Below are 10,871 nucleotides of genomic sequence, written 5' to 3' on the forward strand. Positions count from 1 at the left end.
GGAATAGCCTAAGACGGCAGGTATAAGAATTGCCAGCAGAAAGTAGGTGCCTGGACTTCGATACGTCTGAGTATGTACAGGCACACAGGAAAGGCTCATGCGACGTCCTGACTCTCTGCAGACGTAGAGTAGCGCATCAGGAAGGGTACACTTGGCAAGTGTTGATTTGAGCGAGCACACCGCCAGCTTTAGCGCCAGTCAGCCTCTGTGGCCTAATGGATAAGGCATCGGTCTCCTAAACCGGGGATTGTGGGTTCGAGTCCCACCAGAGGTACACGTTTTACTCACTGGGGCAAAATCACTCTCACCACATACAGCTGTAATAGTTGAGAAAGCTGGCGTTTCTGAGTGCTTACAGGTATCACAGGTATGACGACGATATGAAAATACGCACTTACTGACAACCAAAAACGAAACGACGGCCATTATCAATCGACCTATTAGCAGCGGAAGTGTTTCAAAGCGTGATGGCGCTGTGAAAGGAAACGCTATTTTGAAATTGCTTGTTGGTAAACAGTATGACCCATATGAATAGTCACTTACCTGTCTTGTGTGCAGGACTTACAGTTCAGAGAGGGAATAGCCTAAGACGGCAGGTATAAGAATTGCCAGCAGAAAGTAGGTGCCTGGACTTCGATACGTCTGAGTATGTACAGGCACACAGGAAAGGCTCATGCGACGTCCTGACTCTCTGCAGACGTAGAGTAGCGCATCAGGAAGGGTACACTTGGCAAGTGTTGATTTGAGCGAGCACACCGCCAGCTTTAGCGCCAGTCAGCCTCTGTGGCCTAATGGATAAGGCATCGGTCTCCTAAACCGGGGATTGTGGGTTCGAGTCCCACCAGAGGTACACGTTTTACTCACTGGGGCAAAATCACTCTCACCACATACAGCTGTAATAGTTGAGAAAGCTGGCGTTTCTGAGTGCTTACAGGTATCACAGGTATGACGACGATATGAAAATACGCACTTACTGACAACCAAAAACGAAACGACGGCCATTATCAATCGACCTATTAGCAGCGGAAGTGTTTCAAAGCGTGATGGCGCTGTGAAAGGAAACGCTATTTTGAAATTGCTTGTTGGTAAACAGTATGACCCATATGAATAGTCACTTACCTGTCTTGTGTGCAGGACTTACAGTTCAGAGAGGGAATAGCCTAAGACGGCAGGTATAAGAATTGCCAGCAGAAAGTAGGTGCCTGGACTTCGATACGTCTGAGTATGTACAGGCACACAGGAAAGGCTCATGCGACGTCCTGACTCTCTGCAGACGTAGAGTAGCGCATCAGGAAGGGTACACTTGGCAAGTGTTGATTTGAGCGAGCACACCGCCAGCTTTAGCGCCAGTCAGCCTCTGTGGCCTAATGGATAAGGCATCGGTCTCCTAAACCGGGGATTGTGGGTTCGAGTCCCACCAGAGGTACACGTTTTACTCACTGGGGCAAAATCACTCTCACCACATACAGCTGTAATAGTTGAGAAAGCTGGCGTTTCTGAGTGCTTACAGGTATCACAGGTATGACGACGATATGAAAATACGCACTTACTGACAACCAAAAACGAAACGACGGCCATTATCAATCGACCTATTAGCAGCGGAAGTGTTTCAAAGCGTGATGGCGCTGTGAAAGGAAACGCTATTTTGAAATTGCTTGTTGGTAAACAGTATGACCCATATGAATAGTCACTTACCTGTCTTGTGTGCAGGACTTACAGTTCAGAGAGGGAATAGCCTAAGACGGCAGGTATAAGAATTGCCAGCAGAAAGTAGGTGCCTGGACTTCGATACGTCTGAGTATGTACAGGCACACAGGAAAGGCTCATGCGACGTCCTGACTCTCTGCAGACGTAGAGTAGCGCATCAGGAAGGGTACACTTGGCAAGTGTTGATTTGAGCGAGCACACCGCCAGCTTTAGCGCCAGTCAGCCTCTGTGGCCTAATGGATAAGGCATCGGTCTCCTAAACCGGGGATTGTGGGTTCGAGTCCCACCAGAGGTACACGTTTTACTCACTGGGGCAAAATCACTCTCACCACATACAGCTGTAATAGTTGAGAAAGCTGGCGTTTCTGAGTGCTTACAGGTATCACAGGTATGACGACGATATGAAAATACGCACTTACTGACAACCAAAAACGAAACGACGGCCATTATCAATCGACCTATTAGCAGCGGAAGTGTTTCAAAGCGTGATGGCGCTGTGAAAGGAAACGCTATTTTGAAATTGCTTGTTGGTAAACAGTATGACCCATATGAATAGTCACTTACCTGTCTTGTGTGCAGGACTTACAGTTCAGAGAGGGAATAGCCTAAGACGGCAGGTATAAGAATTGCCAGCAGAAAGTAGGTGCCTGGACTTCGATACGTCTGAGTATGTACAGGCACACAGGAAAGGCTCATGCGACGTCCTGACTCTCTGCAGACGTAGAGTAGCGCATCAGGAAGGGTACACTTGGCAAGTGTTGATTTGAGCGAGCACACCGCCAGCTTTAGCGCCAGTCAGCCTCTGTGGCCTAATGGATAAGGCATCGGTCTCCTAAACCGGGGATTGTGGGTTCGAGTCCCACCAGAGGTACACGTTTTACTCACTGGGGCAAAATCACTCTCACCACATACAGCTGTAATAGTTGAGAAAGCTGGCGTTTCTGAGTGCTTACAGGTATCACAGGTATGACGACGATATGAAAATACGCACTTACTGACAACCAAAAACGAAACGACGGCCATTATCAATCGACCTATTAGCAGCGGAAGTGTTTCAAAGCGTGATGGCGCTGTGAAAGGAAACGCTATTTTGAAATTGCTTGTTGGTAAACAGTATGACCCATATGAATAGTCACTTACCTGTCTTGTGTGCAGGACTTACAGTTCAGAGAGGGAATAGCCTAAGACGGCAGGTATAAGAATTGCCAGCAGAAAGTAGGTGCCTGGACTTCGATACGTCTGAGTATGTACAGGCACACAGGAAAGGCTCATGCGACGTCCTGACTCTCTGCAGACGTAGAGTAGCGCATCAGGAAGGGTACACTTGGCAAGTGTTGATTTGAGCGAGCACACCGCCAGCTTTTAGCGCCAGTCAGCCTCTGTGGCCTAATGGATAAGGCATCGGTCTCCTAAACCGGGGATTGTGGGTTCGAGTCCCACCAGAGGTACACGTTTTACTCACTGGGGCAAAATCACTCTCACCACATACAGCTGTAATAGTTGAGAAAGCTGGCGTTTCTGAGTGCTTACAGGTATCACAGGTATGACGACGATATGAAAATACGCACTTACTGACAACCAAAAACGAAACGACGGCCATTATCAATCGACCTATTAGCAGCGGAAGTGTTTCAAAGCGTGATGGCGCTGTGAAAGGAAACGCTATTTTGAAATTGCTTGTTGGTAAACAGTATGACCCATATGAATAGTCACTTACCTGTCTTGTGTGCAGGACTTACAGTTCAGAGAGGGAATAGCCTAAGACGGCAGGTATAAGAATTGCCAGCAGAAAGTAGGTGCCTGGACTTCGATACGTCTGAGTATGTACAGGCACACAGGAAAGGCTCATGCGACGTCCTGACTCTCTGCAGACGTAGAGTAGCGCATCAGGAAGGGTACACTTGGCAAGTGTTGATTTGAGCGAGCACACCGCCAGCTTTAGCGCCAGTCAGCCTCTGTGGCCTAATGGATAAGGCATCGGTCTCCTAAACCGGGGATTGTGGGTTCGAGTCCCACCAGAGGTACACGTTTTACTCACTGGGGCAAAATCACTCTCACCACATACAGCTGTAATAGTTGAGAAAGCTGGCGTTTCTGAGTGCTTACAGGTATCACAGGTATGACGACGATATGAAAATACGCACTTACTGACAACCAAAAACGAAACGACGGCCATTATCAATCGACCTATTAGCAGCGGAAGTGTTTCAAAGCGTGATGGCGCTGTGAAAGGAAACGCTATTTTGAAATTGCTTGTTGGTAAACAGTATGACCCATATGAATAGTCACTTACCTGTCTTGTGTGCAGGACTTACAGTTCAGAGAGGGAATAGCCTAAGACGGCAGGTATAAGAATTGCCAGCAGAAAGTAGGTGCCTGGACTTCGATACGTCTGAGTATGTACAGGCACACAGGAAAGGCTCATGCGACGTCCTGACTCTCTGCAGACGTAGAGTAGCGCATCAGGAAGGGTACACTTGGCAAGTGTTGATTTGAGCGAGCACACCGCCAGCTTTAGCGCCAGTCAGCCTCTGTGGCCTAATGGATAAGGCATCGGTCTCCTAAACCGGGGATTGTGGGTTCGAGTCCCACCAGAGGTACACGTTTTACTCACTGGGGCAAAATCACTCTCACCACATACAGCTGTAATAGTTGAGAAAGCTGGCGTTTCTGAGTGCTTACAGGTATCACAGGTATGACGACGATATGAAAATACGCACTTACTGACAACCAAAAACGAAACGACGGCCATTATCAATCGACCTATTAGCAGCGGAAGTGTTTCAAAGCGTGATGGCGCTGTGAAAGGAAACGCTATTTTGAAATTGCTTGTTGGTAAACAGTATGACCCATATGAATAGTCACTTACCTGTCTTGTGTGCAGGACTTACAGTTCAGAGAGGGAATAGCCTAAGACGGCAGGTATAAGAATTGCCCAGCAGAAAGTAGGTGCCTGGACTTCGATACGTCTGAGTATGTACAGGCACACAGGAAAGGCTCATGCGACGTCCTGACTCTCTGCAGACGTAGAGTAGCGCATCAGGAAGGGTACACTTGGCAAGTGTTGATTTGAGCGAGCACACCGCCAGCTTTAGCGCCAGTCAGCCTCTGTGGCCTAATGGATAAGGCATCGGTCTCCTAAACCGGGGATTGTGGGTTCGAGTCCCACCAGAGGTACACGTTTTACTCACTGGGGCAAAATCACTCTCACCACATACAGCTGTAATAGTTGAGAAAGCTGGCGTTTCTGAGTGCTTACAGGTATCACAGGTATGACGACGATATGAAAATACGCACTTACTGACAACCAAAAACGAAACGACGGCCATTATCAATCGACCTATTAGCAGCGGAAGTGTTTCAAAGCGTGATGGCGCTGTGAAAGGAAACGCTATTTTGAAATTGCTTGTTGGTAAACAGTATGACCCATATGAATAGTCACTTACCTGTCTTGTGTGCAGGACTTACAGTTCAGAGAGGGAATAGCCTAAGACGGCAGGTATAAGAATTGCCAGCAGAAAGTAGGTGCCTGGACTTCGATACGTCTGAGTATGTACAGGCACACAGGAAAGGCTCATGCGACGTCCTGACTCTCTGCAGACGTAGAGTAGCGCATCAGGAAGGGTACACTTGGCAAGTGTTGATTTGAGCGAGCACACCGCCAGCTTTAGCGCCAGTCAGCCTCTGTGGCCTAATGGATAAGGCATCGGTCTCCTAAACCGGGGATTGTGGGTTCGAGTCCCACCAGAGGTACACGTTTTACTCACTGGGGCAAAATCACTCTCACCACATACAGCTGTAATAGTTGAGAAAGCTGGCGTTTCTGAGTGCTTACAGGTATCACAGGTATGACGACGATATGAAAATACGCACTTACTGACAACCAAAAACGAAACGACGGCCATTATCAATCGACCTATTAGCAGCGGAAGTGTTTCAAAGCGTGATGGCGCTGTGAAAGGAAACGCTATTTTGAAATTGCTTGTTGGTAAACAGTATGACCCATATGAATAGTCACTTACCTGTCTTGTGTGCAGGGACTTACAGTTCAGAGAGGGAATAGCCTAAGACGGCAGGTATAAGAATTGCCAGCAGAAAGTAGGTGCCTGGACTTCGATACGTCTGAGTATGTACAGGCACACAGGAAAGGCTCATGCGACGTCCTGACTCTCTGCAGACGTAGAGTAGCGCATCAGGAAGGGTACACTTGGCAAGTGTTGATTTGAGCGAGCACACCGCCAGCTTTAGCGCCAGTCAGCCTCTGTGGCCTAATGGATAAGGCATCGGTCTCCTAAACCGGGGATTGTGGGTTCGAGTCCCACCAGAGGTACACGTTTTACTCACTGGGGCAAAATCACTCTCACCACATACAGCTGTAATAGTTGAGAAAGCTGGCGTTTCTGAGTGCTTACAGGTATCACAGGTATGACGACGATATGAAAAATACGCACTTACTGACAACCAAAAACGAAACGACGGCCATTATCAATCGACCTATTAGCAGCGGAAGTGTTTCAAAGCGTGATGGCGCTGTGAAAGGAAACGCTATTTTGAAATTGCTTGTTGGTAAACAGTATGACCCATATGAATAGTCACTTACCTGTCTTGTGTGCAGGACTTACAGTTCAGAGAGGGAATAGCCTAAGACGGCAGGTATAAGAATTGCCAGCAGAAAGTAGGTGCCTGGACTTCGATACGTCTGAGTATGTACAGGCACACAGGAAAGGCTCATGCGACGTCCTGACTCTCTGCAGACGTAGAGTAGCGCATCAGGAAGGGTACACTTGGCAAGTGTTGATTTGAGCGAGCACACCGCCAGCTTTAGCGCCAGTCAGCCTCTGTGGCCTAATGGATAAGGCATCGGTCTCCTAAACCGGGGATTGTGGGTTCGAGTCCCACCAGAGGTACACGTTTTACTCACTGGGGCAAAATCACTCTCACCACATACAGCTGTAATAGTTGAGAAAGCTGGCGTTTCTGAGTGCTTACAGGTATCACAGGTATGACGACGATATGAAAATACGCACTTACTGACAACCAAAAACGAAACGACGGCCATTATCAATCGACCTATTAGCAGCGGAAGTGTTTCAAAGCGTGATGGCGCTGTGAAAGGAAACGCTATTTTGAAATTGCTTGTTGGTAAACAGTATGACCCATATGAATAGTCACTTACCTGTCTTGTGTGCAGGACTTACAGTTCAGAGAGGGAATAGCCTAAGACGGCAGGTATAAGAATTGCCAGCAGAAAGTAGGTGCCTGGACTTCGATACGTCTGAGTATGTACAGGCACACAGGAAAGGCTCATGCGACGTCCTGACTCTCTGCAGACGTAGAGTAGCGCATCAGGAAGGGTACACTTGGCAAGTGTTGATTTGAGCGAGCACACCGCCAGCTTTAGCGCCAGTCAGCCTCTGTGGCCTAATGGATAAGGCATCGGTCTCCTAAACCGGGGATTGTGGGTTCGAGTCCCACCAGAGGTACACGTTTTACTCACTGGGGCAAAATCACTCTCACCACATACAGCTGTAATAGTTGAGAAAGCTGGCGTTTCTGAGTGCTTACAGGTATCACAGGTATGACGACGATATGAAAATACGCACTTACTGACAACCAAAAACGAAACGACGGCCATTATCAATCGACCTATTAGCAGCGGAAGTGTTTCAAAGCGTGATGGCGCTGTGAAAGGAAACGCTATTTTGAAATTGCTTGTTGGTAAACAGTATGACCCATATGAATAGTCACTTACCTGTCTTGTGTGCAGGACTTACAGTTCAGAGAGGGAATAGCCTAAGACGGCAGGTATAAGAATTGCCAGCAGAAAGTAGGTGCCTGGACTTCGATACGTCTGAGTATGTACAGGCACACAGGAAAGGCTCATGCGACGTCCTGACTCTCTGCAGACGTAGAGTAGCGCATCAGGAAGGGTACACTTGGCAAGTGTTGATTTGAGCGAGCACACTCCGCCAGCTTTAGCGCCAGTCAGCCTCTGTGGCCTAATGGATAAGGCATCGGTCTCCTAAACCGGGGATTGTGGGTTCGAGTCCCACCAGAGGTACACGTTTTACTCACTGGGGCAAAATCACTCTCACCACATACAGCTGTAATAGTTGAGAAAGCTGGCGTTTCTGAGTGCTTACAGGTATCACAGGTATGACGACGATATGAAAATACGCACTTACTGACAACCAAAAACGAAACGACGGCCATTATCAATCGACCTATTAGCAGCGGAAGTGTTTCAAAGCGTGATGGCGCTGTGAAAGGAAACGCTATTTTGAAATTGCTTGTTGGTAAACAGTATGACCCATATGAATAGTCACTTACCTGTCTTGTGTGCAGGACTTACAGTTCAGAGAGGGAATAGCCTAAGACGGCAGGTATAAGAATTGCCAGCAGAAAGTAGGTGCCTGGACTTCGATACGTCTGAGTATGTACAGGCACACAGGAAAGGCTCATGCGACGTCCTGACTCTCTGCAGACGTAGAGTAGCGCATCAGGAAGGGTACACTTGGCAAGTGTTGATTTGAGCGAGCACACCGCCAGCTTTAGCGCCAGTCAGCCTCTGTGGCCTAATGGATAAGGCATCGGTCTCCTAAACCGGGGATTGTGGGTTCGAGTCCACACCAGAGGTACACGTTTTACTCACTGGGGCAAAATCACTCTCACCACATACAGCTGTAATAGTTGAGAAAGCTGGCGTTTCTGAGTGCTTACAGGTATCACAGGTATGACGACGATATGAAAATACGCACTTACTGACAACCAAAAACGAAACGACGGCCATTATCAATCGACCTATTAGCAGCGGAAGTGTTTCAAAGCGTGATGGCGCTGTGAAAGGAAACGCTATTTTGAAATTGCTTGTTGGTAAACAGTATGACCCATATGAATAGTCACTTACCTGTCTTGTGTGCAGGACTTACAGTTCAGAGAGGGAATAGCCTAAGACGGCAGGTATAAGAATTGCCAGCAGAAAGTAGGTGCCTGGACTTCGATACGTCTGAGTATGTACAGGCACACAGGAAAGGCTCATGCGACGTCCTGACTCTCTGCAGACGTAGAGTAGCGCATCAGGAAGGGTACACTTGGCAAGTGTTGATTTGAGCGAGCACACCGCCAGCTTTAGCGCCAGTCAGCCTCTGTGGCCTAATGGATAAGGCATCGGTCTCCTAAACCGGGGATTGTGGGTTCGAGTCCCACCAGAGGTACACGTTTTACTCACTGGGGCAAAATCACTCTCACCACATACAGCTGTAATAGTTGAGAAAGCTGGCGTTTCTGAGTGCTTACAGGTATCACAGGTATGACGACGATATGAAAATACGCACTTACTGACAACCAAAAACGAAACGACGGGCCATTATCAATCGACCTATTAGCAGCGGAAGTGTTTCAAAGCGTGATGGCGCTGTGAAAGGAAACGCTATTTTGAAATTGCTTGTTGGTAAACAGTATGACCCATATGAATAGTCACTTACCTGTCTTGTGTGCAGGACTTACAGTTCAGAGAGGGAATAGCCTAAGACGGCAGGTATAAGAATTGCCAGCAGAAAGTAGGTGCCTGGACTTCGATACGTCTGAGTATGTACAGGCACACAGGAAAGGCTCATGCGACGTCCTGACTCTCTGCAGACGTAGAGTAGCGCATCAGGAAGGGTACACTTGGCAAGTGTTGATTTGAGCGAGCACACCGCCAGCTTTAGCGCCAGTCAGCCTCTGTGGCCTAATGGATAAGGCATCGGTCTCCTAAACCGGGGATTGTGGGTTCGAGTCCCACCAGAGGTACACGTTTTACTCACTGGGGCAAAATCACTCTCACCACATACAGCTGTAATAGTTGAGAAAGCTGGCGTTTCTGAGTGCTTACAGGTATCACAGGTATGACGACGATATGAAAATACGCACTTACTGACAACCAAAAACGAAACGACGGCCATTATCAATCGACCTATTAGCAGCGGAAGTGTTTCAAAGCGTGATGGCGCTGTGAAAGGAAACGCTATTTTGAAATTGCTTGTTGGTAAACAGTATGACCCATATGAATAGTCACTTACCTGTCTTGTGTGCAGGACTTACAGTTCAGAGAGGGAATAGCCTAAGACGGCAGGTATAAGAATTGCCAGCAGAAAGTAGGTGCCTGGACTTCGATACGTCTGAGTATGTACAGGCACACAGGAAAGGCTCATGCGACGTCCTGACTCTCTGCAGACGTAGAGTAGCGCATCAGGAAGGGTACACTTGGCAAGTGTTGATTTGAGCGAGCACACCGCCAGCTTTAGCGCCAGTCAGCCTCTGTGGCCTAATGGATAAGGCATCGGTCTCCTAAACCGGGGATTGTGGGTTCGAGTCCCACCAGAGGTACACGTTTTACTCACTGGGGCAAAATCACTCTCACCACATACAGCTGTAATAGTTGAGAAAGCTGGCGTTTCTGAGTGCTTACAGGTATCACAGGTATGACGACGATATGAAAATACGCACTTACTGACAACCAAAAACGAAACGACGGCCATTATCAATCGACCTATTAGCAGCGGAAGTGTTTCAAAGCGTGATGGCGCTGTGAAAGGAAACGCTATTTTGAAATTGCTTGTTGGTAAACAGTATGACCCATATGAATAGTCACTTACCTGTCTTGTGTGCAGGACTTACAGTTCAGAGAGGGAATAGCCTAAGACGGCAGGTATAAGAATTGCCAGCAGAAAGTAGGTGCCTGGACTTCGATACGTCTGAGTATGTACAGGCACACAGGAAAGGCTCATGCGACGTCCTGACTCTCTGCAGACGTAGAGTAGCGCATCAGGAAGGGTACACTTGGCAAGTGTTGATTTGAGCGAGCACACCGCCAGCTTTAGCGCCAGTCAGCCTCTGTGGCCTAATGGATAAGGCATCGGTCTCCTAAACCGGGGATTGTGGGTTCGAGTCCCACCAGAGGTACACGTTTTACTCACTGGGGCAAAATCACTCTCACCACATACAGCTGTAATAGTTGAGAAAGCTGGCGTTTCTGAGTGCTTACAGGTATCACAGGTATGACGACGATATGAAAATACGCACTTACTGACAACCAAAAACGAAACGACGGCCATTATCAATCGACCTATTAGCAGCGGAAGTGTTTCAAAGCGTGATGGCGCTGTGAAAGGAAACGCTATTTT

At 48.0% G+C, this 10,871-nt stretch overlaps 18 non-coding genes across 18 annotated transcripts; all 18 read left to right on the forward strand.

Moving 5' to 3' along the window:
• The first annotated feature begins 201 nt into the window (after positions 1-201).
• Trnar-ccu lies at positions 202-274 on the forward strand. The gene has a single exon. It is a non-coding gene; the product is annotated as a tRNA-Arg (tRNA).
• Positions 275-777: 503 nt separating this feature from the next.
• On the forward strand, positions 778-850 carry Trnar-ccu. The gene has a single exon. It is a non-coding gene; the product is annotated as a tRNA-Arg (tRNA).
• Positions 851-1,353: 503 nt separating this feature from the next.
• Trnar-ccu lies at positions 1,354-1,426 on the forward strand. Its single transcript has one exon. It is a non-coding gene; the product is annotated as a tRNA-Arg (tRNA).
• Positions 1,427-1,929: 503 nt separating this feature from the next.
• Positions 1,930-2,002, forward strand: Trnar-ccu. The gene has a single exon. It is a non-coding gene; the product is annotated as a tRNA-Arg (tRNA).
• Positions 2,003-2,505: 503 nt separating this feature from the next.
• On the forward strand, positions 2,506-2,578 carry Trnar-ccu. The gene has a single exon. It is a non-coding gene; the product is annotated as a tRNA-Arg (tRNA).
• A 504-nt stretch (positions 2,579-3,082) lies between these two features.
• Trnar-ccu lies at positions 3,083-3,155 on the forward strand. Its single transcript has one exon. It is a non-coding gene; the product is annotated as a tRNA-Arg (tRNA).
• Positions 3,156-3,658: 503 nt separating this feature from the next.
• Trnar-ccu lies at positions 3,659-3,731 on the forward strand. The gene has a single exon. It is a non-coding gene; the product is annotated as a tRNA-Arg (tRNA).
• A 503-nt stretch (positions 3,732-4,234) lies between these two features.
• Positions 4,235-4,307, forward strand: Trnar-ccu. Its single transcript has one exon. It is a non-coding gene; the product is annotated as a tRNA-Arg (tRNA).
• A 504-nt stretch (positions 4,308-4,811) lies between these two features.
• On the forward strand, positions 4,812-4,884 carry Trnar-ccu. The gene has a single exon. It is a non-coding gene; the product is annotated as a tRNA-Arg (tRNA).
• Positions 4,885-5,387: 503 nt separating this feature from the next.
• Trnar-ccu lies at positions 5,388-5,460 on the forward strand. The gene has a single exon. It is a non-coding gene; the product is annotated as a tRNA-Arg (tRNA).
• Positions 5,461-5,964: 504 nt separating this feature from the next.
• Trnar-ccu lies at positions 5,965-6,037 on the forward strand. The gene has a single exon. It is a non-coding gene; the product is annotated as a tRNA-Arg (tRNA).
• A 504-nt stretch (positions 6,038-6,541) lies between these two features.
• Trnar-ccu lies at positions 6,542-6,614 on the forward strand. The gene has a single exon. It is a non-coding gene; the product is annotated as a tRNA-Arg (tRNA).
• Positions 6,615-7,117: 503 nt separating this feature from the next.
• Positions 7,118-7,190, forward strand: Trnar-ccu. Its single transcript has one exon. It is a non-coding gene; the product is annotated as a tRNA-Arg (tRNA).
• Positions 7,191-7,695: 505 nt separating this feature from the next.
• Positions 7,696-7,768, forward strand: Trnar-ccu. Its single transcript has one exon. It is a non-coding gene; the product is annotated as a tRNA-Arg (tRNA).
• A 1,080-nt stretch (positions 7,769-8,848) lies between these two features.
• Positions 8,849-8,921, forward strand: Trnar-ccu. Its single transcript has one exon. It is a non-coding gene; the product is annotated as a tRNA-Arg (tRNA).
• A 504-nt stretch (positions 8,922-9,425) lies between these two features.
• Trnar-ccu lies at positions 9,426-9,498 on the forward strand. The gene has a single exon. It is a non-coding gene; the product is annotated as a tRNA-Arg (tRNA).
• Positions 9,499-10,001: 503 nt separating this feature from the next.
• On the forward strand, positions 10,002-10,074 carry Trnar-ccu. The gene has a single exon. It is a non-coding gene; the product is annotated as a tRNA-Arg (tRNA).
• A 503-nt stretch (positions 10,075-10,577) lies between these two features.
• Positions 10,578-10,650, forward strand: Trnar-ccu. Its single transcript has one exon. It is a non-coding gene; the product is annotated as a tRNA-Arg (tRNA).
• Positions 10,651-10,871: the final 221 nt, after the last annotated feature.

This window comes from Schistocerca piceifrons, unplaced genomic scaffold (genome assembly GCF_021461385.2).
Source record: "Schistocerca piceifrons isolate TAMUIC-IGC-003096 unplaced genomic scaffold, iqSchPice1.1 HiC_scaffold_70, whole genome shotgun sequence".
Classification (NCBI taxonomy): domain Eukaryota; kingdom Metazoa; phylum Arthropoda; class Insecta; order Orthoptera; family Acrididae; genus Schistocerca; species Schistocerca piceifrons.